At 48.4% G+C, this 17,518-nt stretch overlaps 1 protein-coding gene across 1 annotated transcript in view; it reads right to left on the bottom strand.

Moving 5' to 3' along the window:
• The window catches only part of uba2 (ubiquitin-like modifier activating enzyme 2), an 88,823-nt gene that overhangs the window by 24,451 nt on the left and 46,854 nt on the right, over positions 1-17,518 (bottom strand). The window lies entirely within an intron of this gene.

The following is a 17,518-nucleotide window of genomic DNA, read 5'->3' as shown; positions in this document are numbered from 1 at the left end:
GGTGTCAAAGAGAGAGAGGCCGGGGGGCAGAGAGAGGGGGGTGGGGGGGCAGAGAGGACGGTGGTCAGAGAAAGAGTCAGAGAGCGAGAGGGGGGTCAGAGAGCGAGAGGGGGGTCAGAGAGCGAGAGGGGGGTCAGAGAGCGAGAGGGGGGGTCAGAGAGCGAGAGGGGGGGTCAGAGAGCGAGAGGGGGGGGGTCAGAGAGCGAGAGGGGGGGTCAGAGAGTGAGAGGGGGGGTCAGAGAGCGAGAGGGGGGGTCAGAGAGCGAGAGGGGGGGTCAGAGAGCGAGAGGGGGGGTCAGAGAGCGAGAGGGGGGGTCAGAGAGCGAGAGGGGGGGTCAGAGAGCGAGAGGGGGGGGTCAGAGAGCGAGAGGGGGGGGGGTCAGAGAGCGAGAGGGGGGGTCAGAGAGCGAGAGGGGGGGTCAGAGAGCGAGAGGGGGGGGTCAGAGAGCGAGAGGGGGGTCAGAGAGCGAGAGGGGGGGTCAGAGAGCGAGAGGGGGGTCAGAGAGCGAGAGGGGGGGTCAGAGAGCGAGAGGGGGGGTCAGAGAGCGAGAGGGGGGGTCAGAGAGCGAGAGGGGGGGTCAGAGAGAGGCAGGGGGGTCAGAGAGAGGCAGGGGGGTCAGAGAGAAGCAGGGGGGGTCAGAGAAAGAGAGAGGGGGTGGTCAGAGAGAGGCTGGGGGGTCAGAGTTTTTTCTGTAAAAAAACCATCTGGTTCACTAATGTCTCTTCAGGGAAGGAATCATACCCTCCTTACCCAGCCTGGTCTATACCAGACCCACAGCAATGAGATTGTCTTAAATGTTCCTCTGATATAGTCGAGCAAGACACGCCCACATCCCGAGGGAGAATGAATTGAAGGACAGGGGAAGAGCGGTGGGGACACGTGGAGTACAAGAGTGGGGTGAGAATGGTAGAAGGGGAGGAAATGTCACAATACTCGGTTTCCAAGCTGAGATTGTAATGGGATTGCCAGGTTCCCATCGAGCTCTTTTTATAAATTAATTTGATATGGGATGTGGGTGTTGCTGTCTGAGCCAGCATTTGTTGCCCATTCCGAATTGCCCTTGAGACGGTGGTGGCGAGCTGCCTTCGCGAACTGGTGCCGTTTTTGTGGCATTGTTATATTTACTGTGCTGTTAGGGAGGAAGTTGCAGGCTGTTGCTCCAGCGACAGTGAAGGAACGGCGATTTATTTCCAAGTCAGGGTGGTGAGTGAGTTGGAGGAGAATCTCCAGGTGGTGTGGTTCCCAGGTATCTGCTGCCCTTGTCCCTCTAGATGGGGGTGGTCATGGGTTTGGAAGGTGCTGTTTAAGGAACCTTGGTGAGTTCCTGCAGTGCCTCTTGTAGATGGTACACACGGCTGCCACTGTTCGTCAGTAGTGGAGGGAGTGAACGTTTGTGGAAGGGGCAGCAATCAACAGGGTTATTTTGTCCTGGATGGTGTCGAGCTTCTTGAGTGTTGTTGGAGCTGCACTCATCCAGGCAAGTGGAGAGTATTCCATTATACTCCTGACTTGTGCCTTGTAGATGGTGGACCGGCTTTGGGGAGTCAGAAAGTGAGTTACTCGCCCTAGGATTCCCAGCCTCTGACCTGGCTCTTATAGCCGCAGTATTAATATGGCTAGTCCAGTTTCTGATCAATGGTATCCCTCAGGATGTTGATAGTGGGGGATTCAGTGATGCAATGCCATTGAATGTCAAAGGACAATGGTTAGAATGTCTCTTGTTGGAGATGATTATTGTCTGGCGCTTGTCATTTGTCAGCTCAAACCTGGATATTATCCAGACCTTGCTGCATTTGTATATGGACTGCTTCAGTCTCTGAGGAGTCAGGAATGGTGCTGAACATTGTGCAGTCATATGTGAACATCCCCACTTCTGACTGCGGCACGGTAGCACAGTGGTTAGAACAGTTGCTTCACAGTTCCAGGGTCGATTCCCGGCTTGGGTCACTGTCTGTGCGGAGTCTGCACGTTCTCCCCGTGCCTGCGTGGGTTTACTCCGGGTGCTCCGGTTTCCTCCCACAGTCCAAAGCTGTGCAGGTTAGGTGAATTGGCCATGCCAAATTGCCCCTTAGTGTCCAAAGAAGGGTAGGTGGTGTTATGGGGTTAGGATGGAGGTGTGGGCTTGGGTAGGATGCTCTTTCCAAGGACTGGTGCAGACTCAATGGGCCAAATGGACTCCGTCTGCACTGTAAATTCTATGATCTATGATCTTATGATGGAAGGGACGTAATTGATGAAGGAGCAGAAGGAGGTTGAACCGAGAACACTACCATTTCATAAAACACATTGTTTTACCCGGTCCTGCAAGACTTGGATGGAGACTTTCTGAGTGTTGAGTTTGACTGTGACTTCAGGCTTGATGGAGCACACATAGCAGCTGGGATTTGGGGGATCCAGGGTACACGGAACCAACAATTTTTTCCGAGGGTTGGGCTGCTTGTTCAAAAAGATCTAAACACACAAAAAAGAACCAATGGTTAAAACATGCTCAAATGGAACAAGCCTTCTTTCGTGTTATACTAAACTGGAAAATTCAGAAGCCATCTTTCAGAGATTGAAATTAATTTCTATCAGTAAATATTTATTTCCTTACCCAACCCTGCTGAGTGGTACAAGGCCAAAGAATCAGGGCTCCCTCCCACTTTTTGGAGTTCACCTACACTCTGAAATGAGTATTTGTTCTTTGCCCCGGGGACAGCAGGAGGGCATCGCACCTCTTCAAATTCCCTGTTACCCCCTCCACCAGGCTGGCCAAATTCCACTTGTGCATCGTGGCCCAATCGCGGAACATGGGACTATCTGATGGGTCGATGTAACACCAAAAAAAGTCGCAATATTATACTGCCCCCAGCTGCAGACATCTCAGAACATTTTATCTACATTTATTTATTCAGTGCAGTAACAGGGCTGACTCTGAACTGTCCTCAGTATAAGCCCAGCAAGGCACTCAACTGCATCAAATTCTGCACAACTGAATGGCAGCAAGAAGCATTGGCCTGGTCAGCAACACCCACATCCTGGAAATTAATTTTAACACGGGCTAGCACAGCAACCACTAAGCTACAGCAAGATTCCACCATGAGACACACGACGAGTTAACCTTGGTTTGGAAATTTGTGATCAAGGCATGGAGAACCCTTCAAATAGCGTCATGGCATCTTGAAGGCATAACTGCTGGGCAGGTAAATAGAGGCTTGTTTTAATGTCATTAATGCAGTATTGTCTTCAGCACTGCACTGGAGTGCCAATCTAGATCCTGTAAAATCCTGGAGGGGGGCTTGAACCACAGCCTTGTTTGAGAAACCTAGCCCACCCCTGAATCAATATCAGCATTCGAAATTGAGACAGCAGCTGACAGGCTCAAGCAGACAATTATGAGAACACACACAGCACAGTTGACTATGTGTCAACATCAGCCTCTCTCACTCACCAGTTACGGAGAACAAAGATCTAGGAGCCCAAATTCACAGGGCAGTGCCCCGATTGACTGGAGCTATTGGGTTGGCTTTCTCCCCCCCTCTTTCTCCCACAGTTCATGATTTGTCCCAGGGACTTACTGTCCTGCACTGCTCCAGATTCCCGGAGAGAATCTTCAGCCCTTCCAACACAATCAAGCCGGCAATCACTGCATTTGTGGTGGCAATCGCTGGAATGATGTTCCCTGCCATGGCTGCGGAGGAGATATACAAATTAATTGAAATGTTGAAAACTTTGTGTGCAGCCCAACAACCCTAGAAGACAAAAAGATTTGGTCAATGCATCAATGCAACACCCTGGATTGTTTAATGTCCAAGGCTTCACTTGTTACTCCCTGCCTCAGCTGTTTTCTCCCGAGGCTGTTCTCTCTGCTGGATTTCAACTGTGAACACGAGTCCTCCAATACTTTTCATTGACACGGAGTACAATCATAGAATTTACAGTGCAGAAGGAGGCCATTCGGCACATCGAGTCTGCACTGGCCCTAGGAAAGAGCAGCCTATCCTAGCCCACACCTCCACCTTATCCCCGTAACCCCACCTACCCTTTTGGACACGAAGGGCAATTTAGCGCGGCCAATCCACCTAACCTGCACATCTTGGGACTGTGGGAGGAAACCGGAGCACCCGGAGGAAACCCACGCACACACGGGGAGAACGTGCAGGCTCCACACAGTCACCCGAGGCCGGAATTGAACCCGGGTCCCTGGAGCTGCGAGGCAGCTGTGCTAACCACTGTGCTGCCGTGTCGCCCAAGTACCAGCAGCCCAGCCAATTGTGGAGGGTTTTCTAACGGAGCCTGGTCCCGTCCTCACACACACTTCTCCGCAGGGCTCACTGGAGCCCAGTTCGATTCTCCCCACACCCTAATCGAGATCGCCAAGGCCACCTGCAGCACCCAGCTCCTGTTTACATGGTCTCTCCATACCGGGCATTAACTCCCAGGATAGGGGCCTGTTTAGCTCAGTTGGCTGGACAGCTGGTTTGTGATGCAGAGCGAGGCGAGCAGTGTGGGTTCAATTCCCGTACCGGCTGAGGTCCTTTGTCCCTCGCCTGACGTGTGGTGATCTCGGGTTAAATCGCCGCCATTCAGCTCTCCCCCTCCAAGAGGAAAGTAGCCTGTGGTCATCTGGGACAATGGCGACTTTACTTTTCCTTCACTAACACCCTGGCACGCTGCAGCTGGCCACCTACAATGAGAGCCACTGCAGTGAATCAGTGGAATGAAGGGTTGTACGCTGCCAATCTCGGCAGTGTTTCCGTGAAGAGTGATTTGCTTATTCTGCCCACCACTACCACCTGCTGACACTCCGTGGTATTGAAGTATTTGTACTTCCTCTCTGTCCCACCCAAGGCCAGCCTTTTCCAACAGAAATCAGCATTCAGATACAAAACAAAAATCAGTATTTTGGCGGCAAAATCAGTATTTTCGTTTCAAAGAAAAAATGCCCATCATTCTGAAGTACAGTTTTACGCCTTGATTTCACAACTCTAAAACACGAATGGAAAATGCAAATCTAACGCTGTTGCATAGATGTGGGGCAGCACGGTAGCATTGTGGATAGCACAATTGCTTCACAGCTCCAGGGTCCCAGGTTCGATTCCGGCTTGGGTCACTGTCTGTGTGGTTTGCACATCCTCCCCGTGTGTGCGTGGGTTTCCTCCGGGTGTCCGGTTTCCTCCCACAGTCCAAAGATGTGCAGGTTAGGTGGATTGGCCATGATAAATTGCCCTGAGTGTTCAAAATTGCCCTTCGTGTTGGGTGGGGTTACTGGGGTATGGGGATCGGGTGGAGGTGTTGACCTTGGACAGGGTGCTCTTTCCAAGAGTCGGTGCAGTCTCGATGGGCCGAATGGCCTCCATCTGCACTGTAAATTCTATGTAATCTATGTTAAAATGTGCATCATCACGAGTGGATGTTTTCAAATGAAGTTTCAAACATTCAGTAAATCTAATAATGAAAATTTCTATAATACTGCAAATTTCTATAATACTGCACAGGGGACAATGCAGCAGGGATTAAATTACCCATTTATGTGTTTTTAAATGATTAAGGACAGATTCCTGAATCCCAGAGAGCACAATGGAACACCTCCCGAACAACTTGCAAACATTTTAAAATTGCATCACATCACACCTTACAATTTCCAATGCTGTACAGGTTTTGATGACGTAGTCTACACGTGTGATTGTGTAGTCAACCCTCGATGTGATTTTTAAAATCCCAATAAGGGGTTGTACTGCACATTGGCTGGGTGTGGTTGGGTGGGTGTTATTTACTTTGTTTTTTTCCTCTTGAAAATTGTTGCTAAAAATTTATAAATGCCTTAATAAAAATATATCTAAAAGGGTGCACTGGCACCTCGATGCTAGACCGCGCAAAGGATCACATGCATGTTCTGTATAGTGTGGGGGGGGGGGAGATGAGTGCGCGCAGGGCCCTCCATCTTCCAGCAGCAGCAGTCGTCAAGGAAACCAGTCGCTACAGTGAGCGCTGAATAGCAAAATGTTCAGTGAGGAATGCATTCACTTGTCAATCAGCCCCTCTTCTTTCCGTCCCTCCGCGCAACCCCCCCCCCCCTCCCCCCCCCCAACGCCAGCCCTTTACAGGGAGCTCCCACTTAATAATTATTTTCTCCCCCCTAAAAAAAAACCCTCTCGCTTAAATTACTCTCAACTACGGCATGCGGGATTTATGCAAGGGCTGCAGTGGATTTCATATTTCAACTCGAGAAATCATATTGCCGTATTCAAGCAGATTTTCCGTATGAAATCTGGGAAATCCGTGCTAGCTGGCAGCGCTGCAAGGTAGAGACTACAAACTGGACCACAAACAATTGACCAAGCAGCTGTTTTTCATGTGTGAATGCAAGAAGACAAACTTGCATTTCTATAGCGACTTTCCTGGCCAGCAGGAAATCCCAAAGCAGTTTACAATCAGTGAAATACTTTTGAAGTTTATTCGCTGTTGCATTGTGGGAAATACAGCAGACAATATTAGATCACAAGCAATGTGATAAAGAGCAATTAATCTAATTCAGATGTTGCTTGTAGGATAAACATTGAACTACTGAACAAGTCATCAGGGACCCTGCTCTCCTCTGAACACTGCCATGGAATAATTTACCCAAAGGCAGCCTTATCTAAATGCCGACACCTGTGACAGCTCCTGGGTACTGCACTGAGACACTCAGTCTGAATTCTGTGCTGAACCTTCTGGGAATAGGGCTTGAACTGACAAACTACTGCTTCAGGCAAGCGTTACCCAGTTTGGCGTGGCTGAAGGCGGAGAGAAATGTTTTGAGTGTGGCTGAGCCCTATCCTGTCCTCACCCAAAGCCCATTACCGTACGGGGTGACTCTGCAGACAGAGAGGAGGGGGAGATGGGACTGACTAACAAACCCGAGCTACTAAAGCCAATTTCAATTGGGTACTAATTTAACAGTCCTTCCAAAGAGCCAGAAGAGGCACAACATAATTCCATTGCCAAAGATTCCACGATCCAATACCTCTTAGTGCTAACCCAACTAAATATCAATAGGGGCTGTTTAGCACAGGGCTATATCGCTGGCTTTGAAAGCAGACCAAGGCAGGCCAGCAGCACGGTTCGATTCCCGTAACAGCCTCCCCGAACAGGCGCCGGGATGTGGCGACTCGGGGCTTTTCACAGTAACTTCATTTGAAGCCAACTTGTGACAATAAGCGATTTTCATTTCATTTCATTTCACGAATGGAGCCTGATAAATACTTAAACTAACATATCACTAAAACAGCTGAATTGTATATTTGTTGTGAATGAAAATAATTCAGTGTTTATTTTTAAAACAGTTAAAAATAATTAACTGAGGGCAGCACGGTGCCACAGTGTATTAGCCCTACTGCCTCACGGAGACGAGGTCCCAGGTTCGATCCCGGCTCTGGGTCATTGCCCGTGTGGAGTTTGCACATTCCCCCCATGCTTGCGTGGGTTTCGCCCCCACAACACAAAGATGTGCAGGGTAGGTGAATTGGCAATGATAAATTGCTCCTTAATTGGAAAAAAGGAATTGGGTATTCTAGATTTATAAAACAAACATAATTAACTAGCTGTAAAGTGTTTGGGGATGATCGAGGACACAAGAGGCATGATATAAATGGTTTCTGCTTAAATGTCCTTGACATGAAATATTAACTCTGTTTTTCTCTTCTCAGATGCTGTCAAACCTGCTGCGTGTTTCCAGCATTTTCTGTTTTTGTTTCAGAATTCCAGCATCCATAGTATTTTGCTCGTATTTATAGAAACTCGAGTTGATTCATCAGGACTATCTGCTGGAAGGGCCATCCACACTAACGCCACTGTACTTACACTCTGCTCACTCCTTAAGTTCTGTGTTCCATACAAGCTTTCAGGCAGCGTGGAAATGGGTCGGAGAGCTGCAGAATGACTAAACATCGGTCAATCCCAAAGGATTAAAGATTACAACAAATTTCACAGTGTCACAGTTATGGTATTTAAGCACCTAAGACCAGTGCCAGGTTCAATTGCTGGTCTTTGCTGAGTGTGTGTCGCTCACAGCCAGGGCTCCTTTGCTGGAGGACTCGAGAACAGGGTAACAGCTGCAACAATAAACTTCAGCAAGGGAGAGAAATGTCAGCCAGTGATCCTGGCTAGTGACTTCTGGAGGACAAAAGCGTATGAGCAACACAGAGTCTGATTCAACGGGCCTTGCCTGGGCATCTCTTCAATAAAACTTAAACATGCAAACCTTACATTTCACATCGAACTTGCTCTTCATATTCATGCTGAAGATGTGCATCCGCAGGTTGGAAGCTGCAGTCACAAAATTCATGGCGGGGATGTCATCCTGCGAACAGTCAATGAGGGAAACAAATTAAATTGCACATTATCTGAAGGAATCTTCCCATTGTAGAAACGAGGAGTAGGCCATTCGGCCCCTTGAACCGCTCAATACAATCCTGGCTGATTTCCTCTCAGCCTCAACTCCCACTTTGCTGCCCGTTCTCCGTAATCCTTCAACCCCCATTAATTAAAAATCTGCTCCTGAAATGTACTCAACGTCCCGGAATCCACCGCACTCTGGAGTAGTGAATTCCACAGAATCACCATCCTTGGGAGAGGGAATCGTGTGTGAGCATGTGAAATAAATGTAGGTGCAACACTGTCCCTCCTCCATGCCTATTTTTCACCTTTACGCACCACTATTCTGATGCTCCCCGGACTGGACTCTACCTTGCACCACCTGTAAGCCCGAGCTCATCCAAAACCCGACTGCCCGCATTCTAAATCACATCAAAGTCCTGCTCACTCTTCGCCCCTGATCAATGGTGGGGAAGGTTGTAGAAACAATAATGGGGTTTAAAAAAATCAGCAGGCACTTGGGAGAGATTCGAGTTAATTAAGGAGAGCCAGTGCAGATTTGTAAAAGGCAGATCGTGCTCGACTAATCAAATGGAATGTTTTGTTGAAGTAACAGTGAGGGATCATGAAGGCAATGCAATGTATGCTGTCTACATAAATGCTTGAATAAATCAGCTAACAAAGTACAACATCAAAGGCTGACTAACAGACTATGGCTAATGGAATGAGGGTCAGTGTAAACCTAGATGCAAAAATTGTTCAAGGGCAGAAAACAACAAGTTGTGGTAAATGGTTATTTTTCAGACAGGATGGGGGATGGTGGGCAATGGTGTTCCCTACGGGTCAGTGCTGGGGGGCCACTGCTTTTTTGATATATGCAAATTGCTTGGATATTGGAACGCAGAATAAATGTCAACATTTGCCAATGATAAACTTGGAGGAGTGACAAATAGTGTGGGTGATTATCATAGACCACAACAAATCATGGAGGCCAGGAGAATGGGCAGACGGAATTCATTACAGAGAAGTGTGAGGTGATGGATTTTGACAGAAGAGACAGATAGAAGCAATATAGACTTAATTATCATTTGTACAGAATGTGCAGGGACAGAGGGACATGACGTGCATCCAGCTCTGAAGGTGACAGGATATACTGCGAGAGTGCAGTTTGGGCTTCATAAACAGAAGCACCGAGTACAAAAGCAGAGAGGTTATGCCGGCCATTTATAAAGCTCTGAAAATTGTGTCCAGTTCTGGTTGCCACACTTTAGGAAGATGTGAAGGTCCTTGAGAGGGTGCAAAGGAGAATGGTCCCAGAAATGGTTAGCACTGCTGCCTCACAGTGCCAGGGATCCAGGTTTGATTCCAGCCTTGGGTGACTATGTTGTGTTTGCATTCTCTCCATGTCTGTGGGTTTCCTCCAGGTGCTCCGGTTTTCTCCCAGTCCAAAGATGTATAGGTTTGGCAGGGTTATGATGATAGGGTGGGAGAGTGGGTCTAGGTAGGGTGCTCCTTTAGACGGTCGGTGCAGACTTGATGGGCCGAAAGGCCTCCTTCTGCACTAGGAATTCTGAGGGACTCTAGTCTGGAGAAGCTGGAGTTGTTCTCCTGGGATTGAAGGAGATCGAGGAGAGATTTGATAGAACTGTAGGCGATTCTGGCAGGTTTAGATAAGGTAAATAAAGAAAAGCTGTTTCCATTGTTTTCAGAGAGAGAGAGAGAGAGAGAGAGACACGACACAGGTTTAAGGTTTTGGGCAAGAGACAAGGGGATTGTGAGGAAGAACTTTTCCAAACAACAAGTGGTAATGACCTGAAACTCGCTGTCTTGGAGTTAAAAGAAATAAACTTGCAGTGATACGGGGTAAAGCGGGGGAATGGGACGGACGGGATTGCGGCACAGAGAGCTAGCATGGACCTGATGGGCAAATGGCCTCCTCCTGCTTATTAATTACTCCATGATATTTGCTCAGGAGCTGGCACTCTCTCAATTTCAAAATTCTCATCCGTCTAAAGGAGCACCCTACCTAGACCCACTCTCCCACCCTATCATCATAACCCTGCCAAACCTATACATCTTTGGACTGGGAGAAAACCGGAGCACCTGGAGGAAACCCACAGACATGGAGAGAATGCAAACTCCACATAGTCACCCAAGGCTGGAATCAAACCTGGATCCCTGGCACTGTGAGGCAGCAGTGCTAACCATTTCTGGGACCATTCTCCTTTGCACCCTCTCAAGGACCTTCACATCTTCCTCATCCATATATTCAAATCCCTCCATGGCCTCATTCCTTCCTATTTCTGCAATTTTCACCAACCCAATAATCCTCATTTCTGAGCTCTAACAATTCTACCCTGAGCATCCCCAAATCTCATCGCTGCACCTCTGGTGGCCATGCCTTCAACTGCATGAGTCCAAAGTTAACAAGTTCGGAAATTCTTTCCCTAAACCTGTCCACCTATCCCCTCCTTTTAGATGCTCTGTAAAAGTAATTCTTTTACCAAGCTTTTGGTAAAAGCTAATAATGCATTATGTACCTTGATGTCAAATTTTGTTTAAAGACGCTCCTGTGAATTGTCTTGAAACTTTTTGCTACATGGAACCGGTTACGTAAATGCAAATTGCCGCCACAAATATTTTACCAAGGGCAGCGCGGTGGTTAACACTGCTGCCTCATGGCGCCGAGGACCCGGGTTCGATCCGGACCCCGGGTCACTGTCCGTATGGAGTTTGCACATTCTTCCCGTGTCTGTGTGGGTCTCACCCCCACAACTCAAAAAGATGTGGTTAGGTGGATTGGCCTCGCTAAATTGCCCATTATTTGGGGAAAAGAATAATTGGGCACTCTAAATTTATATAAAACACAAATATCTCAATAATAATCTTTATTATTGTCACAAGTAGGCTAACATTAACACTGCAATGAAGTTACTGTGAAAATATCTTACACGGGTCTATCACTTTTATCACCTTGCAACAGTCATCCTGGCTCCTGATTGCGTTCTTTTCAAAAAACTTTGTCAGAACTACCAGCAAGCTGCTCTCCTCCTGTGTGGTAGCACCCCTAAATTACCCATCAGCAGCACTGCTTCCACTGTGAAGAACTCTCTCCGCTGAGTCAAGAAGCGAACACCCAACTCCAAACTGACAATTTGTAAAAACTGAAATTCAATCTGAAGCCGTGCACGCCCCCGCCCCCCAAACTCCAAACTGAATTAGCAAACCCCCCCCCAGGGCGAGCTCAAAGCAGTCAATACTTCTGGTAGCGAGTAGCAAGCAGGTGTGGGATGTTTGTGTGCTGCCTTGGCGCAGGCAGAGACCGACTGTGTCCCGAGTGCGGTAAACGCTGGGAGACTGAGCCGGGAAGGTCAGAGCAGCCTCAAACTTCAATATTTTTCTGCTCCTGTCTGCCTGTTGCAGTTTCCTTACCCCCCCCCAGGCCTGGCAGCTCTGCTTCTCCTGGGGGTGCGGGGGTAGGGGAGAGGGGGTTGGGAAGAAGGGGGGTTGAATGCGTAAGATTTTTGTCACCAGAGAATATCGAGTGCTTGGCTGAAACCTTCAAGAACACACTAAATAACATTTTCACAAAGTACTTCAAAAAGCCAAATGTTCATATTTCTAGGATGTATTTTATTTAATTTTTTAATAAATTTAGAATATTTATTTTTTTCCAATGAAGGGGCAATTTAGCGTGGCCAATCCACCTACCCAGCACATCTTTGCATTGTGGGGGTGAGACAGTTTAGCGTGGCCAATCCACCTCCCCAGCACATCTTTGGGTTGTGGGGGTGAGACCCACGCAGACACGGGGAGAATGTGCAAACTCCACACGGACAGTGACCTGGGGCCGGGATTCGACCCCGGGTCCTCAGCGCCGTAGGCAGCAGGGCTAATCACTGTGCCACCCTGGATGTATTTTATTTTGGCCTGTAATATTGAATTTTAAGTATATACTAAATGTGAATTTGCTGCTTTATCGCCGTTTTGGTTTTGCTGGCATCACGATAAGTTCCACGTGTTGAAACAGCTGCCCATTGGAAAAAAGTTTTGGAAGCTTTGCCCGACAGCCTCCACAGATGTGTTCTTCTGACTTCAGTGTCTTGTGCGCCTAGGCCTCCACCCCACCAGTACTGGCAAAGAATTCAGTCTCTATCTCTGCTCTGCCTCTCACTCCATTCTTGAACTTCCTCTTAAACTTTACCATCTGGGGGCGCCACGTGATGTCGGCATGCGGGAAGCTGCGGTTCCGCGAGCTCTGGCACTACTCATCTTTTAATCCTATTTTTTATCCTGGTGCACAACTCAATTATTTGATCCTGATAATCTATGCCCCTGGAAGATTCTGGGTAAATTTTGGCGATGGGGAGCAGAGTGGAGTCAAGAAAATCCCTGTTTGATTGGGCAGTCAGAGGTGACTGGGGTGGGGCCCAGTTTGCAGTGATGATTTCGCTGGTGAACAGGCCTACACTTCAGAAAGCTGTTGGCGTAGAGATAATACTACCATTGTGACTGCAGTTGTAGACAAATGTCTTGGTTTTCTGCCGCAGATTAGAGTGGCACGGTGGCAAAGTGGTTAGCGCTGCTGCCTCACAGCGGCTGGGACCAGGGTTTGATTCCGACTTTGGGTCACCTTCTGTGCGGAGTCTGCACTTTCTCCCCACGTCTGTGTGGGTTTCCTCCGGGTGCTCCGGTTTCCTCCCACAGTCCAATGATGTGCAGGTTAAGTGGATTGGCCATGCTAAATTGCTCCTTCGTGACTAAAGGTTAGGTAGGGTTATGGGGGATAGGGCGGGGGATTGGGCCGAGGTAGGGTGCTCGTTCGGCGAATGGCCTCCTCCTGCACTGAAGGGATTCTGTGATTGGTGCTCACACTGATGAACAGAGAGATATCCTAAAGAGAATGGGTGAAGCGGAGAAGAGGGTCCCATCAGTTGAGGGCAGTTTCTTTGGTGGGAGCTCATCTTCAGTCCATGGAAATCTTGCTGCATGGTATGTTGAACATCTTGGTTAATTCGGGGAAATGTGGCCGGATAAGGAGCATCCCTGCGCCCAGTCTCCCAATGGGAGCTGGGGATGAATTCCCGGTCGAATGCGGGAACTGGCTGCTGTGGTTTCACAATCTCTATTTGAAGGTTGGGTGTTTCGAATTCAATGGGTCACATTTGTTGAGTCGCTCATGGACTCCAGCCACTGGTCTTGTCCCCGATGTTTGTCAAGGAAGGTTGGAGTCGGCCGGCCAGACACGACGGGTCTTTGTCATGCTCCGGGGTCTAGATTATTCTTCCACGGGGCTTCGGGCCAACAACATGGCGGAGGTGCATGGTAAAACTCTGGATGGATCCTGGATGCTGCTCGACAATCCGGTCATGGTTTGGGCCTTTCCACGCTGTGTGGATGGTTATATTATCCTGCCATTCATCAATAAGCCTGAACTCTACTCCCTTGTGATTAAATCCGTTTTTGTGGCATTGCCTTTTATCCAAACAAGGGTGTCAGATATGAGCACAGAGGTGTTTGCCCGTATACGTCCTCATTGTGGGTGATAAAATGCCCCGTTAAAACTATTAGTCTTGTTTTTCTTTTGGACTTTTGTTACTTCTCGATTATGGAATCCTTGCTGGTCTCCTACAAAGGCAGATCTTGAATCCTGGAAGAGACTGGTTTCCTTTTTTTGTTGTGGTTGGCACCTCTGGTGTTGTTGGAGTTGGGGGAACTATTTACTGGTGCACACGTCTTGTACCGATGGCGGCATCCTGTTGTGCCTTCTCCGGGGCCAGCTCTTCACTGCCTGGAGGTCTTGGGAGGCAGAGTTAGATCACTCGGTGGCGGACTGGTGTCCTCCTTTCCTGCAAAAATTACATTTCTTGCCACAATTCCAGAGGTCAGCATTCTCATCATGGTAGCTTGTGAACGAAGGCGACACCATCACCCTGGCCCCTTCCAGCAGAGCCCAGTCGCACTCTCTGGTTGATTAATGTGATTCATTCTCAAAGCAAGTTCCTTCCACTGCCAAGCCCAGAGTGCCACCCAGATGCAAAGAATAAATTATAAACATCTGCTGTCAATGGATAAAGTTGCAAAGTTCCCTCCCTGCTCAGTGTGACTTCAAAACACCTTCTCCATCACCCGAGGGCTCCTGAATAATCGCTGACCTGGAGCCACAGGGAGTGACAAGGATGCTTACCCCATTACCCCATGCACCCAGTTTGAACGTACAACCGCAATTTCACCAGAGTTAGTGTGGGACATTTAAATGTCCCTCAACTTGTTTCACAAAACACCCTTACACTAGAGAAAGCTTGTACCCCTATCAACGAGAGTGACAATCTCAGTGGTTCTACCTGAGCACTGTCTTTCCGATGATATGCTAAACTGAGACCATGTGTCCTCGCTGGTGGCTGTAAACAGTCCTGCGGCACAATTGGAAGAGCACAGTAAGAAGTCATATAACACCAGGTTAAAGTCCAACAGGTTTGTTTCAAATCACTAGCTTTCGGAGCACTGCTCCTTCCTCAGGTGAATGAAGAGGTAGGTTCCAGAAACATGTATATAGACAAAGTCAAAGATGCAAGACAATGCATCTGATCTCTGGGTAAGCAATCTCCAAGGCGGCCTTCAGGACACGCGACAATGCAAAATCGCCGAGCAGAAACTTATAGCCAAGTTCCGCACACGAGTGCGGCCTCAACCGGGACCTGGGATTCATGTTGCATTACATTCACCCCCCACCATCTGGCCTTGTCTTGTGAAATCCTACCAACTGACCTGGCTTGAGACAATTCACACCTCTTTAACCTGGGGTTACCCCCTCTCTGGATCTGTAAAGACTTAATTACCTGCAAATGCTCGCATTCAAAGCATTGTCTTGCATCTTTGATTTTGTCTATATACATGTTTCTGGAACACACCTCTTCACTCACCTGAGGAAGGAGCAGTGCTCCGAAAGCTAGTGATTTGAAACAAACCTGATGTTGCAAGACTTCTTACTGTGTTCACCCCAGTCCAACGCCAGCATCTCCACACAATTGGAAGAAGGAGTTCTCCCAGGTGTCCTTGTAAATATTTATCTCTCTGTCAAACAGATATTTAGTTATCACATTGCTGTTTCTGGGAGCTTGCGATACATAAATTTGGAGCCACATTTCCTGCATTACAACAGCTGACTGTAAAGCGCTTCAGGAGGTTCTGTGAACATGAGATGTGTTATATAAATGCACGCATTTCTTTGGCTTGAATGTTAACTCGGGTCCCAATGGTGAAATCGGTATTCCAATTCAATGTCCCTTCTAATTAATTCCAATTCCTGAGTGTAGTTGAAATAATACTGACTTAAAAAAAATGAAATAAACAATGCTCAATCTGACCTTGTCCCAGACCAGCTCTCCTCCATCCCCCTTCTCAGCCAGGCGAGCTTTGAGGTGATCAACACTTTGTGAAAATAAGTGTGCGTAACTCTTCACGTCCAGGATCTGCTGGTCCTTTAGGCCGGCCTGAGAAGTCCCCGTTTGCTGCAGCGACGAGCAGGTCTCTAAACACCAAGAACAACATGTTAACAATGGCTGCAGGGTAGAGTAAAAGCATTGCCCATTTAGTCTTAATGTTAAAGGCCACTCCACGGTGCAGATAGTGGATAAAATTACAGGAAAATAGCTTAATACTGAAATCACTACTATTATGTATTCTCCAAAATGGGTGATTGTGCCAGTGCAGGTGGATACGGTTTAAGAAGCACCAAAAGATTTGTGTAATTGTAGCTAATTTGGAGTCACTACCATTGAGGTTTCAACTGTCATCAATCTGTTACAGTGTGAAGCTGCGAACCAGGCAAAACCGTTACTGTGGAATCTCGACAGTGTAGAACCGTTACCGTGGAATCCGGACAGTGCAGAATCGTTACCGAGGAATCCGGACAGTGCAGAACCGTTACCGTGGAATCCAGACAGTGCAGAATCGTTACCGAGGAATCCGGACAGTGCAGAATCGTTACCGTGGAATCCGGACAGTGCAGAATCGTTACCGAGGAATCTGGACAGTGCAGAATCGTTACGCAGGTATCCGGACAGTGCAGAATCGTTACCGAGGAATCCGGACAGTGCAGAATCGTTACCGTGGAATCCGGACAGTGCAGAATCGTTACCGAGGAATCCGGACAGTGCAGAATTGTTACCGTGGAATCCGGACAGTGCAGAATCGTTACCCGAGGAATCCGGACAGTGCAGAATCGTTACCGTGGAATCCGGACAGTGCAGAATCGTTACCGTGGAATCCGGACAGTGCAGAATCGTTACCGAGGAATCCGGACAGTGCAGAATTGTTACGTGGAATCCGGACAGTGCAGAATCGTTACCGAGGAATCCGGACAGTGCAGAATCGTTACCGAGGAATCCGGGACAGTGCAGAATCGTTACCGTGGAATCCGGACAGTGCAGAATCGTTACCGAGGAATCCGGACAGTGGCAGAATCGTTACCGAGGAATCCGGACAGTGCAGAATTGTTACCGTGGAATCCGACAGTGCAGAATCGTTACCGAGGATCCCAGACAGTGCAGAATCGTTACGTGGAATCCGGACAGTGCAGAATCGTTACCGTGGATCCGGACAGTGCAGAATCGTTACCGTGGAATCCGGACAGTGCAGAATCGTTACCGTGGAATCCGGACAGTGCAGAATCGTTACCGTGGAATCCGGACAGTGCAGAATCGTTACCGTGGAATCCGGACAGTGCAGAATCGTTACCGTGAATCCGGACAGTGCAGAATCGTTACCGTGGAATCCGGACAGTGCAAGAATCGTTACCGTGGAATCCGGACAGTGCAGAATCGTTTACCGTGGAATCCCGGACAGTTGCAGAATCGTTACCGTGGAATCCGGACAGTGCAGAATCGTTACCGTGGAATCCGGACAGTGCAGAATCGTTACCGTGGAATCCGGACAGTGCAAGAATCGTACCGTTGAATCCGACAGTGCAGAATCGTTACCGTGGAATCCGGAACAGTGCAGAATCGTTACCCGTGGAATCCGGACAGTGCAGAATCGTTACCGTGGAATCCGGACAGTGCAGAATCGTTACCGTGGAATCCCGGACAGTGAATCGTTACCGTGGAATCGTTACCGTGGAATCTGGACAGTGCAGAATCGTTACCGTGGAATCCGGACAGTGCAGAATCATTACCGTGGAAT

Source organism: Scyliorhinus torazame, chromosome 10 (assembly GCF_047496885.1).
Source record: "Scyliorhinus torazame isolate Kashiwa2021f chromosome 10, sScyTor2.1, whole genome shotgun sequence".
NCBI lineage: Eukaryota > Metazoa > Chordata > Chondrichthyes > Carcharhiniformes > Scyliorhinidae > Scyliorhinus > Scyliorhinus torazame.
The sequence above is the reverse complement of the archived record's forward strand: the minus strand, read 5'-3'. Positions and strand labels throughout refer to the sequence as shown.